Here is a 13104-nt window from a genome sequence, read left to right on the forward strand (position 1 = left end):
AGAGTCATGTCGGCTCTTATTTGTTTCGCGACCCTTGAAAAGATTTTCATTTAAATAGATTCCGTGGTTTATAAAATACTTGAAAATGAGAGAGCTTTTGCCATTGTGGGTTTGATGGGAATTTACTGCAGATGCGGAAACGCACTGAAATAGTACTAATAGATGAGTTTTATTACAAGGAAGAGAAGTGAAAACGTTTCTTTGATTAAAGCTTAGTTTCTAATTTGAATTTCGGTTCTTTCAAAATGTGGCTTTCGATTTGAAGTTTGAGTTGAATTTGTATCTCTGGTAAAGAGGAACCGAGTGAGCATTTGTTAATAAGTAAAATTTAAATTTGCTGCTTCTCGGATCTTCGTTTTTAATATCAAATTTAAGACAAATTTGCGGGAAATTGTGGTCTCATGCTTTTTAGCTATGATGTGTTTAGTTCTTCTCAAAAGTGTCCGAGTTTATTACAGAACGATGGTTGGTGTTCAATACTTATACATCCGAAATCTTTTGTGTAAATGTTTCAAAAATCATAGGAAGTGATTTTAAGTAGACTTTTAAGTGATGTTCATTAAACGGTTGTTTTTAGTCGCTCTCAAAAATTGTTTGAAGCAATTATTGTTAGGCGTTTTGTTCTAGAACATACTTTTGATTTCACTTCTTGTGCGACTTTTTCGTGCTTCACTTCTTGATTTTAGCTTGACCTAATTTGCTCTTGTTCAGAAATTTTTTCCTGTTAAAATAAAAGCGATTGTAAGAACGGTTACAAGGTCTTGATAGCCGAGTGCTGAATGCTTTAATCTATTATGCTGGAGGGTAGAAGTTTGAACCCCTTATTGGTCTGATATTTTTGCATGCATGAGAATTCGTAGACGACAGCCACTCTGAATTAAATTTCCCGCCTGTCATTTTACAGCAAATTTTCCGACGTTGGTCGGTTTGTCTGTAAATTCACACGTGATTCGTAGACGTTCATAAATTTTGGTCTGAAATTTTTTGCGTGTAATTCCAGTGGCTCAATAAGATCAATTTCATTTTTACAGCAATTTTTCCGAAGTTGGTCGGTTTGTCTGTAAATTCTCATGTGATTCGTAGACGGTCATAAATTTTGGTCTGAAATTTATTATTGCTTGAAATTCGAAGTGGCTCAATAAGATCAATTTCATTTCAGACCTACAATTTTACCAATTTTACTTTCGTATGCAATGTTGAATTTTACAGACATCATTTTTCATTTATACGGGGGTGATTTCGCGTTTTAAAGTTCTAAGTTTTCTGTCTTTTCGGAGCAAGAGGAGACACTGGTCCTGTTTTCCCAGTATTTTTAATACATATGCGAGAACTGTTTTTCAATTTCAATAAGCTCCCGGTTTCAAGTTCTTTTTCATAAAAAATAAAAGAATAGATACTGATAACAATTAATTGGAGAAATCTTCTACTTTTCGTGGACTATTCTGTTTAATTCTCCTTATCAAATTTTTGATTTCGCTTTGTTTCCCACGCTAAGATGACCAAAAAATTGTATTAAAGATTTGCTTGTGGAGAAATATAGAATGAAAATACCCGATGAAAAAAAGATACAACTTTCGTCAACGTGCGCAGCTTTTTTTGAACTTTTGCAAATTTTATTGGTCACATCTAACAAAATATGTCAAAGCCGAACGATTTTCTATAGGAATTTTACGAAAAACTTTTGAACATGTAACCCCAAATTGATTGATGACCTCCCTAACTATCACACCAAGTCAGTGCTCAAGAGTGTCACAGAAATTTGAAAATAGTGCAATTCGACATCTGATTTCTCATTTTCACAAAACCAAAAGAACACGGGAAAAGGTTAGTGTTCAGGTCAGATTTTCATTCGGGTTGTATCCAGCTTTGTTTCTATAGCTTTAATAAACTATAGTCTGCTTTTCAGAATATTTCAATGTGTCTGTCCGATCATTTCTGCATGCAAAATTTCTACATAGCCACTCAGATTACGCAACGTAAGTAGAACTACTGTCATTCATTTTTCTCAGTTATGCGGTAAATGACTTCTGACGTAACAAAAATTTTCGTTTTGTAGATATTTTTACATCAATTGTGCTATTTTTTCCCATGCTTGTTAATAATAGATAGATTTTGAATAAGATATAATTTGTAAATGGACGAGATGAGCTGATGAGACCTTGGTCAATTTTGACGATATAAGAGTTGTTTAATAGCCGCCGTCAGCCTCTCAATGACTATTTTTAGGCGCTCTTCTTTTTTCAGCTCGCTTTAACTTTTTATCACGTTTTACATAGGTCACGATTTTCACCCTTGTCTTCTGACTTACCTCACTCACTGTTTCAACTGAATGGATTTTAAATTCTTTCATGTATTAAATTACGCAATACGGTGAATGCTGTCAAAGTCAAAAGAGAAGTCGAAAGAAACGAGGTAAACAAAAAGATTTCTCATTAAGTCATACTACAGTAGGTTATCGAAGTTCATTAAAGCGATTGTTAGCTGGCATTTATGTTACGCTTAATGGCCTTCAGTTTAGAAGCTGAACTAAGTGTAATTTTAAAAGTCATTTTAGATAGGAAATCATATGAAGTTAGTTTTCAAAAGAATATCAGTCCCTCTAGTTTGCGAACTTTATGCTTCTTTGAATTTCAACCTTGCTCACTTTAAATTATTATTAAAATGTTATGGTAATTATTATGGTCCGATTTTTGTCATTGTTGCTTTCAGTTTTAATTAGAACATGAGAATCCTCAATCAATAAAACAATCACAATGATCGTTTAAGTCTGCGGATATAAGACACAGTGAGGAAGATTGGTAGTGTGCATACTCACATAATGTTTGAACATATCAAATAAACAACATTTATCAGAAAGTATCCTGGATTTCCTTGTACATAGTTAACTTCATTATACAAATTATCATTGGGCAGAATAACTGTTGCAGTCTCCTTTTCTAAAAATAAAACTAGGAAACGTGATTTGAAAGTAAACATCAGTTTTTTTCATCGTCGGGCTTTTCAGTAAGAACATTGATACATATCCGGAATACATTCAGAAAATAAATGGTAAAATTTGCTATTATAAGTAGTCTTTGGTGACCTTCGGCAGATAAATTTCTGCTCATAGTCTGATGGAGACACTGTTCTCAAATGAATTAATTTTGGTAAAAGCCTTGCAAGTGACCTCTTAAAAGAGTAATCAGGTTCAATTTAAAAAATGGGGCAAATTAGTCAAACACAATTTGAAAATTGGTATACCGATGATATGGGAAACTAGAGAATAAAGTTTGTTTTTGGACAAAGGTTTGGAAAGTGCATAGCAGAGAAAGACTTTTTAATAGTCGCAAAGCGATTGCTGAGGCTATTATTGGCCTTTTTCTTGGTTTTTTTCATCGTCAAGGTTTTTGTTTTGACCATATGACGTCACAATCACCTCAAATTTGTTTTTATTCATTTGTTCAAGCAATTGCAACTGAATTACATGCATGACGTCATTTTTCACTCTTAGAGTAGATAATTATTTTGTTTCTTTGCGGGAATTATGTTTTTTGTCACAAGTGTTTTCCCTAACTCTCAAAATTGACTTCTTCACTCTGAAGTTGACTTTTCTTCACATTAATTGAAAGAGCAGGTCAATTTGAGGGAAATTGAAGGATATTTGAGGGCAGCTAATAGAAGCAGCAATAAGCTAAACAGAATCCTAATCAAAATATAACATCGGAGTATTAAAAAACGAAGTTTCATTTTTGGTCTGTTTCTTTTACTATCTTTTTTATACTGCAGGTCCACAAAGGTATTGCAACCATTTTCTGGAAATCTGCCATCTATGTTTAACTATAGACGTTGGGAAATTTCATGAAGTTCGACTGTTTTTGGTAGACCAAAATGAGCAGATATCAAGAATAGTTAGTGGCATTATAAATGATTATCTTAGAAAAATTTTACACTATATTTAAAATAACTGAGTTCTAAATAGACTTTGAAAGTCGCTATTCTTTAAGTAAAAAAATCCGAAAAAGCAAAAATTGATAGAGGACTATTGTATATAGTTTAGTGAGAAAGAGGAAGTTGTGAGAGCTGTTAGAAAAAAAAGAAAAAAAAAGCTGAGTGTAAAAATTATTTCAAAGTTTTACTTTGAAAGGGCTCCTTCAGTAAAATCAAGGAGAGATACTAAAATAAATTCTCAATTAAATCAATGAAAAACTTTTGATTCGTATCTTTTTTGCCGTATTCTAATAGGTTCTATAGCTGTGGTAAAAACAAAGTGGACCTGCTGAAAAACTGCTGAAAATTTTGTTCCATGTTTGTTAATAGGAAAATTTTAAAATTTTTCCAAAAGCAGTTTTGAAATTATGCAATAAAGAAGATATTGAAAGAGGTTGACATAGGCTGACAGCATTGGAAATGAGACAGGGGTAAAATGTCAAAAACCTTTGATCAAAATTTTCCCCATGAAAAAAATATGAAAATCTGTATAAACTGTAGATTCTGGTTTTCAGAGCTTTCCAATGATACACCACTCGTTTTGTCTCAGCATTACGTATCGACAGGCGGAAATTAACTCAACCAGAAAAATCCATAATGTTTTAACCACCATTTCTTTACCAAGCTTGGAACAATAATAACTCAGCTGAACATATTCTGATTATTAAAATCTTTAAAATGTGCAATGATATATCCGTAATTTAATTAGTATAAGCACATTGAAAGAAATTTCAAAATTTTCGGATGAAAAAAATTAAGTCTTTTCTTGCTCAATTTTTTATTGGTAATTCATGAATTACCAAATCTGTTTTTTTTTCGAGCTGTTCCCTAAACCTTTTTTTTTCGTTTCAGTTTTCCAAGGACTCTTGAAGGACTTTTGCATCTTTCTGCAGAAGATTGGGCAAAGTTGGCTAGACAAATCAGTCGGTAAAATTCCTAACGCCCAGATAAATTGTTACCGATTGGATTTTTCCTCTAATTGATTGATGACGGCTCATAATTTTATTCCTTTTAACTTGCTTTTTTTAAATTGTAGATAATCTAAAATCTCAAAATAGGGGGAATTTAATGATCACTTGAAGCAAAAAAGTGAATGCTACTCAAGAAGTTGATTCAACCCACAGTATCTATTTGCAATTTACCAACTGTTTTGTGTTCTATAGTATTGTTGTGTATATAGTATAATCTTGGAAATGGAGTATTTTTAAGCGTTTTTTTATTCGCACGTTTGTTTCTGTCATATTTTGGAGAATGCATTTTCACAGAATGCAGTTTGAATGGTCCAGCTCTTAACTTTGCGAGAGACGCAAAAACTTTGGTCAATGGATCTCGAAGACAACAGTGAACACGTTCAATGGCCCGCTTTATATTCATTCAACTACGTTCATATCTTGCTATGAGTTCAATGCTTCCAATTAGGAAATAAATGAAATTAGAAAGAAAGTAGTTTTCTTAACGAGCCTTTATTGATTCCAACTTTTTCTCACTCGTCATATTAAAAGTAAAATTAAAAACAAAACGTTTTGAAGTTGAAGAATCGGAACTGGATGCTAGGATAAAACATTAAAGACAGTAGTCTTATTTCTATTGTGAAATCCGGCTATGTTGGTATACTTTATGGCTAACTTAGGTTTTACAGTGGGTCTTTCTCCCGCCCATGGCGAATGCTTGTCCATCTTTTTATGATGTTCTATAATGGTTCCATTGTTCTCTAAGCAAAATTTATTGCTACAAATTGAAAAGATATATATCAATTTCAGCTTTATTGTTTTTGTGTTAGTGAAACTACACTGGGTCGCGCCGCGAGACACTGAACTGCAAAAACGGATAAATTTTTAATCAGCGAGATAATGTCTTTGAGAAGTGTACAATCGACAAGGTTCTTTTCAGAATATAAGTATTAAAAAATATTAAATAGTTAGTGTCTGAGCTGTTTGTGTTATAATTGTTTCGACATGCTGTGGCTTTTTTATCCCAAAATTGACTACAAAACAGTATGAAAAAGAAAATAAAATGCGTATTGAGTATTCTGAAATGAAACGGATTCTAAAAAGGCGCCTTTCGTCTGCAATTCTACAATGATACTTCCTTCTTCTGCTTCTGTTTGTTTATTATCCAACCGCCCCTACCCCACCCCACCCTAAATGTAATAATGCACTTTATTATTCTATTGAATTTATGTGTTTCCTTAAATCTCTTGTTAAGTGGATAAATGTTTGCTCTCATAAAGCGTTTTGTCTAATCTTATTAGTACAAGTGGCGTCAGTGTGATTGATCATTTTTGTCTCAGTTGGGATCCAAATATGTTTCACCAGACGGTGGCTTGGACAGGGGGAGTGTTTTATTATGTCTGTCTGTATTTTTTGCATTTTAATGTATAAACAGGACAAAGTCAATTCTAAATTTTTGTAGCTATTTGTATTGTTGAGAATAAAAACAATATGACAATGCACCATAACGATCCTTAGGGTCCAAATGTGTATTATTTTTCTTTTCAGATATTGAGTCAGCGATGGTCTGATTGTTACTACTTAGAAATTGATGTCAATAAGAATGAGTCTTTTCTTGCTCTAAAAATGAAAACATTTCTACCGCTTATTTGTCCTCTGGGGCTTTTTTATGAACCAATGTACATTTTTTTAGCTGGTGGTTGCACGAAAAACGTTGCCAAGTAAAACTTGCGCTCTCCATGATTCAAATGTGCTAGTTTTTGTCTCCAAATGGTGTATCAGCACCGTTTTTACTACCCTAAGTAATGCACTGGGAATACATTTTCGTTTTTGACGAAAACTGTCGCCAGAAAACAATTCTTGAGGTTATTAATTGTTGTGTCGCCACCAAATTTCAATTTTTGTTCAGACTTACGAAGCCGGATGCTGATTCTTCTTGTCAAAACAAAATACATGGGGATTAGATAATAGGCAAAACTAGCGCGAAAACAATCTTTTCTAGCCATTCGACTAAAGCTTTGAGGAAATTAGGCGTATAACAATTGAAAGACTTGAAGGAAGTACTTCAAAATCTACATACAAGTTTGTAGAGATAACATGAGTTGTTAAGGAACATGTAAGTTTGTAAAATAATGGATTTTGAAAAAATTAACAGGGAAAGAACCGCGAACGTTCTCTCGGTTTTAATGCAAAGAGCAATGTAATGTATGAAAATGTTTTACATGTTAAAATTAATTAAAATGAAGCAACGGATAGTTAATTTTTTTATAAACATTGAATGTTGTTAACAAGAATGCGGATTATAACAATTCGTGTGAATCTTTTGTCGTCACCCAAATTCAATTGTCATTCAAATATATGTTCAAATGAGTTTTTGTTTTGCCCAGTCAAATTTGGAAAACCTATATGCAATACGGTCTGAGTGATATCAGCTGACAGATTGTTGGTCAATCAAGTGAGTTTTTTTGCTTGGTATCCGTCCTTTTTTATCTATTCAACACGAAGGAACAATATTCCTTCTATTCTTAGACGTTTTTGAACAGTGCTCAAATCAACAGTGTTTGCGAACTCTCTTCCATTTAAAGCTCACTTTGGTGAATTTGTAGTCATTTTTCCTGTTCTGCTAATTAGAAATTTTTCGCCTGAATTTAATTTTTCATGCAAATCTTTGACACTTGACTGCTCGATTGGTCAAACTCTGTTCAACGATTGATTAAATTCTCCTCAAGTTAGTGCCCTGCTAGAAATCATGATTGAATGCTGGCCCTGGTTTGTGCAATCTCTTGTGAGATTATAGAAAACGCTCAGCATCTTTTTGGTCTGAGCAATAACGTTATTTCTTTCCAACAGTTAAGGTATCAATAGATACGAGATGGTATGATATATTGATTAACATTCAAGGTTTTTGTAAATCAATATTAGCTTGAACTGCAAAAACGGATAAATTTTTAATCAGCGAGATAATGTCTTTGAGAAGTGTACAATCGACAAGGTTCTTTTCAGAATATAAGTATTAAAAAATATTAAATAGTTAGTGTCTGAGCTGTTTGTGTTATAATTGTTTCGACATGCTGTGGCTTTTTTATCCCAAAATTGACTACAAAACAGTATGAAAAAGAAAATAAAATGCGTATTGAGTATTCTGAAATGAAACGGATTCTAAAAAGGCGCCTTTCGTCTGCAATTCTACAATGATACTTCCTTCTTCTGCTTCTGTTTGTTTATTATCCAACCGCCCCTACCCCACCCCACCCTAAATGTAATAATGCACTTTATTATTCTATTGAATTTATGTGTTTCCTTAAATCTCTTGTTAAGTGGATAAATGTTTGCTCTCATAAAGCGTTTTGTCTAATCTTATTAGTACAAGTGGCGTCAGTGTGATTGATCATTTTTGTCTCAGTTGGGATCCAAATATGTTTCACCAGACGGTGGCTTGGACAGGGGGAGTGTTCTATTATGTCTGTCTGTATTTTTTGAATTTTAATGTATTACCAGGACAAAGTCAATTCTAAATTTTTGTAGCTATTTGTATTGTTGAGAATAAAAACAATATGACAATGCACCATAACGATCCTTAGGGTCCAAATGTGTATTATTTTTCTTTTCAGATATTGAGTCAGCGATGGTCTGATTGTTACTACTTAGAAATTGATGTCAATAAGAATGAGTCTTTTCTTGCTCTAAAAATGAAAACATTTCTACCGCTTATTTGTCCTCTGGGGCTTTTTTATGAACCAATGTACATTTTTTTAGCTGGTGGTTGCACGAAAAACGTTGCCAAGTAAAACTTGCGCTCTCCATGATTCAAATGTGCTAGTTTTTGTCTCCAAATGGTGTATCAGCACCGTTTTTACTACCCTAAGTAATGCACTGGGAATACATTTTCGTTTTTGACGAAAACTGTCGCCAGAAAACAATTCTTGAGGTTATTAATTGTTGTGTCGCCACCAAATTTCAATTTTTGTTCAGACTTACGAAGCCGGATGCTGATTCTTCTTGTCAAAACAAAATACATGGGCGATTAGATAATAGGCAAAACTAGCGCGAAAACAATCTTTTCTAGCCATTCGACTAAAGCTTTGAGGAAATTAGGCGTATAACAATTGAAAGACTTGAAGGAAGTACTTCAAAATCTACATACAAGTTTGTAGAGATAACATGAGTTGTTAAGGAACATGTAAGTTTGTAAAATAATGGATTTTGAAAAAATTAACAGGGAAAGAACCGCGAACGTTCTCTCGGTTTTAATGCAAAGAGCAATGTAATGTATGAAAATGTTTTACATGTTAAAATTAATTAAAATGAAGCAACGGATAGTTAATTTTTTTTTCAAAACATTGAATGTTGTTAACAAGAATGCGGATTATAACAATTCGTGTGAATCTTTTGTCGTCACCCAAATTCAATTGTCATTCAAATATATGTTCAAATGAGTTTTTGTTTTGCCCAGTCAAATTTGGAAAACCTATATGCAATACGGTCTGAGTGATATCAGCTGACAGATTGTTGGTCAATCAAGTGAGTTTTTTTTGCTTGGTATCCGTCCTTTTTTATCTATTCAACACGAAGGAACAATATTCCTTCTATTCTTAGACGTTTTTGAACAGTGCTCAAATCAACAGTGTTTGCGAACTCTCTTCCATTTAAAGCTCACTTTGGTGAATTTGTAGTCATTTTTCCTGTTCTGCTAATTAGAAATTTTTCGCCTGAATTTAATTTTTCATGCAAATCTTTGACACTTGACTGGTCGATTGGTCAAACTCTGTTCAACGATTGATTAAATTCTCCTCAAGTTAGTGCCCTGCTAGAAATCATGATTGAATGCTGGCCCTGGTTTGTGCAATCTCTTGTGAGATTATAGAAAACGCTAAGCATCTTTTTGGTCTGAGCAATAACGTTATTTCTTTCCAACAGTTAAGGTATCAATAGATACGAGATGGTATGATATATTGATTAACATTCAAGGTTTTTGTAAATTAATATTAGCTTTTTCCGTAAATTGCCCGTTGTTTGTTAGTCATAAAGAATTGAAAATGTTTTAACAGAGTTTTTCATTTTCTGAAATTTTCAGTTTTAGTCTCTTTTTTATAATCAGCGTAATGTGGTATTTGATATTAGGAAAGCCTTGCACGGAAACAATCTTTTTTAGCTATTCCATTAAAGCATGGTGGAAATTAAGCGTATACCAATTAAAACACTTAGAGGAAACACTTCAAAATCTACACGTAAGTATGGGAACTTACACATGGGAACATGATTTGTTAATGAGCCTGTAAGCTTGTAAAATTATGGATTTTGAAAAAATTTGGGAAAGAACCGCGAACGTTCTGTCGGTTTTAATGCGAAGGGCAATGTAAAGTTTGAAGTTGTTTATTATGGTAAAGTTAATTAAAATGATGCAATGGATAGTCAATTTGTTTTCTAAAACTTTGATTTTTGGTCCGACCCACTGGTGGGGGCAGGAACTATGTACTCAAGCGGTTTTTTTTGTGCAGTCAATTTTGGCCGATCGATGTATTCATCATAGAGAGTTGCGAGTGGTATCATAAGAAAGTCCGCCGATCATAGAATATGGAATTAAAGAGGCTTTTTGATTTTCGTTTTCACAGGGAGTCATCGAGGTATAAGTTTTTGTCAATAGTAGACGGACTTCTGTTGTTTTTACTCAAATTTTCTGTATTTTTGAACAAATTTTAGTCTTTTTTTGCTAATATTTGTTAAAATTGTAAAAAATGTCATTGGTTTTACTTTTAAGGATAGGCTGGCTGATTGGTTTTATCCGAGTCTTTTGGTTAACATGTTTGTATTTGAGACTTAAAATGGCTCATGATACGCTTTTTATTTCCAATTTTTTAACTCAACAATTGTACAAAATTCATCCTTTAGTTTTGTTTTATTAATATACTTCATTTGCTTATTGATCTATTTTGCAAACATATGGGAAAATAAGTTGTTTTTGTGGATTGTACAGTAACACTAGGCTAGGTTTGGACTCATCTTTGATTCCTACAATCAATAATCATTCGGATTATATTGAGGCGCGATCTTTTTCAAATTATTTTTGTTTTTTGTTGATTACTAACGGGAATAATTTGAAATAAATGCCCAATTGATGATACATCCTAATTTCAACAAAATGAGGTCAAATGATAAAATTCATACTGATTTTTCAGAGAAGAGCTGATAGGTTTTTAGGTTTTGACATTGTATTTTCGTAAACATTAATTGTTCTTTTGTTTTTCCTTCATTCTTTTTACAGCCTCGTGACCTCGTTTTATTAAGCAGAGATGCAATTGGATTCCTAAGGAGCCATAGGTGAACCTAAACAATCATTTCAGTTGTAATCTACTGACTCTTATGACTTTGAATATATTTGTTTTAACAAAATGTCAGGCAAGTTTTGAAGTTTGCCAAGTTTTATCTTAGTTCTGTCCACATCTAGCATAGTTTCAATAGAAACAGGGCAAAACCTATTCCAATTGAAATAAAAGAAATGCTTTTTAATATGGTTTTTTTGTAATAATGGTTTTGGCTTTCCTATTACGAAACTTCTTAAAAGTTTTGTGATCTTTGCATTATTGCCTATATTTGAGGTTGTTATTTGTTCCATCTTCAATTTTTGGCATTCAAGACCCTCCAGTTGACATTGAAGGAATGCCTCTAAAGAACATTTTTAAAGATTTCAGCGAATAACCTTTAGTTTTAACGGCTGCGAAACCGTTCCCTTGCAACATTTTTCCCCCTAATTGTTGGTGTCAACGGCATATTCTTGACAATCGAAGGCCTTAATTGCATGTACGAATGTTTAAATGAATCTATTTACTGGTTTCAGTTTATAGCTAACGGTTTTTTTTACTTTCTGACAATTGCAAAGAAATTTTATTTGTCCCCTTTGCCAGATTTTGCTCTCTTTGTCAACTATTAACTTAGCCTCATTATTGAAAGCTTTCTGTTGATCCCAACAATGTTAATATTTTTGCTGTTTATGTATTGACTGACGTCTCGAATTGTGAATTTTGCTTCAATAAGAATTACGTGAGTGTTCGATAGTGGTCAATATTTTCGTACTTTTGTCAGTTTTAAAGGACACTTTACAATAATGACCCAATTAAAATCAAAGGAGACCCAAACAAAAAAACAAAACCAATTTTATTTTAAAATTTTCAATTGTTGTCATTCAGTTTTAAGATTAGGATATACGCTGTAATTTTAATAAGTTGTTTGTAATTTTGAGTTTATCCGTATTTGTTGTTTTTTTTGTCTTATGCTTCAGTATCACTGATAACGAGCACTTCTGTTTTTGTTGTAAGTTGAAAGCCCATGGTTTGTTTGAACTGTTGTAAATTATTTTAAAAAATCGGTGATTTTTTGAGCTTTGTCACTTTTATCTGTTAATCTCATTATCTAATATGTTTTATCTAATATCACCTTTGCTAATGAATTGGCCTTGTTGGTTTATATTATAATTTAATGTATACTAGTGAATTGTATATTTGTTGTAAAATGTAGGAACCAACTAAATAAATTATACTATTTTTTTCTATCTGTCAGTTTTGTAGCTTGGACTCTGTAAAGACAGGAACTCTCTTCCTCTAGTGAAGCAAATTTTATTGGCATTTCCATAAGAAAATTTTGATTTTTGCATTTGTGCCCATTTCTAATATTTCGTCTCTTTTTATTCCCTGCCACATTATCGCTATAAATGGGTGGCCCAATTGGCGTTCAAAAATTCTCAATTGAAAGTATTTAATGTTTTCCACGACTAGCCTATAGTTTTAGCGGTTGCGATGTCACTTGAAATCACTCATTGATAGTTTAGATATTCGGTTTATGATTATGAAATTCAAGGAAATGTTATTTATCTTTCTTATAAACAACCAGTGTCTGGTTCAGGTTTCAGCAGCGAAACATTGAATTTCGATTTTTATAGAGGTTCTAAAATTCAAGCTTAGTTTAACATAAATGATATCAACGACAGTGATTTTTTTTTATATTTATGATGTTTCCAAAGTTTCAATAATCGGCTCGTTTTAGAAACTATATAACCACTATGGTGTGGGTTGGAGAGAGGGAGGGATGAAGGTCTCATCGGCCCGATTATCCAGCATTAGTTTTCAAAGTAGTTCTTTGTATAACGATATGTGAAGTTAAACTTTTCTATCTCTTCATTTGGTGGACATCTAAT

General features: G+C 32.8%; 1 protein-coding gene across 1 annotated transcript in view; it reads left to right on the forward strand.

The window, feature by feature from the left end:
• Positions 1-1277: 1277 nt before the first annotated feature.
• The window catches only part of LOC142349779 (atlastin-1-like), a 64637-nt gene continuing 52810 nt past the window's right edge, over positions 1278-13104 (forward strand). Inside the window, exon 1 of the mRNA XM_075401548.1 lies at positions 1278-1976. The gene's annotated coding sequence lies outside the window, so the exon portion shown is untranslated. The remainder of the gene's footprint in view (positions 1977-13104) is intronic.

This window comes from Convolutriloba macropyga, chromosome 11 (assembly GCF_964194025.1).
Source record: "Convolutriloba macropyga chromosome 11, txConMacr16.3, whole genome shotgun sequence".
Taxonomy (NCBI): domain Eukaryota; kingdom Metazoa; phylum Xenacoelomorpha; order Acoela; family Convolutidae; genus Convolutriloba; species Convolutriloba macropyga.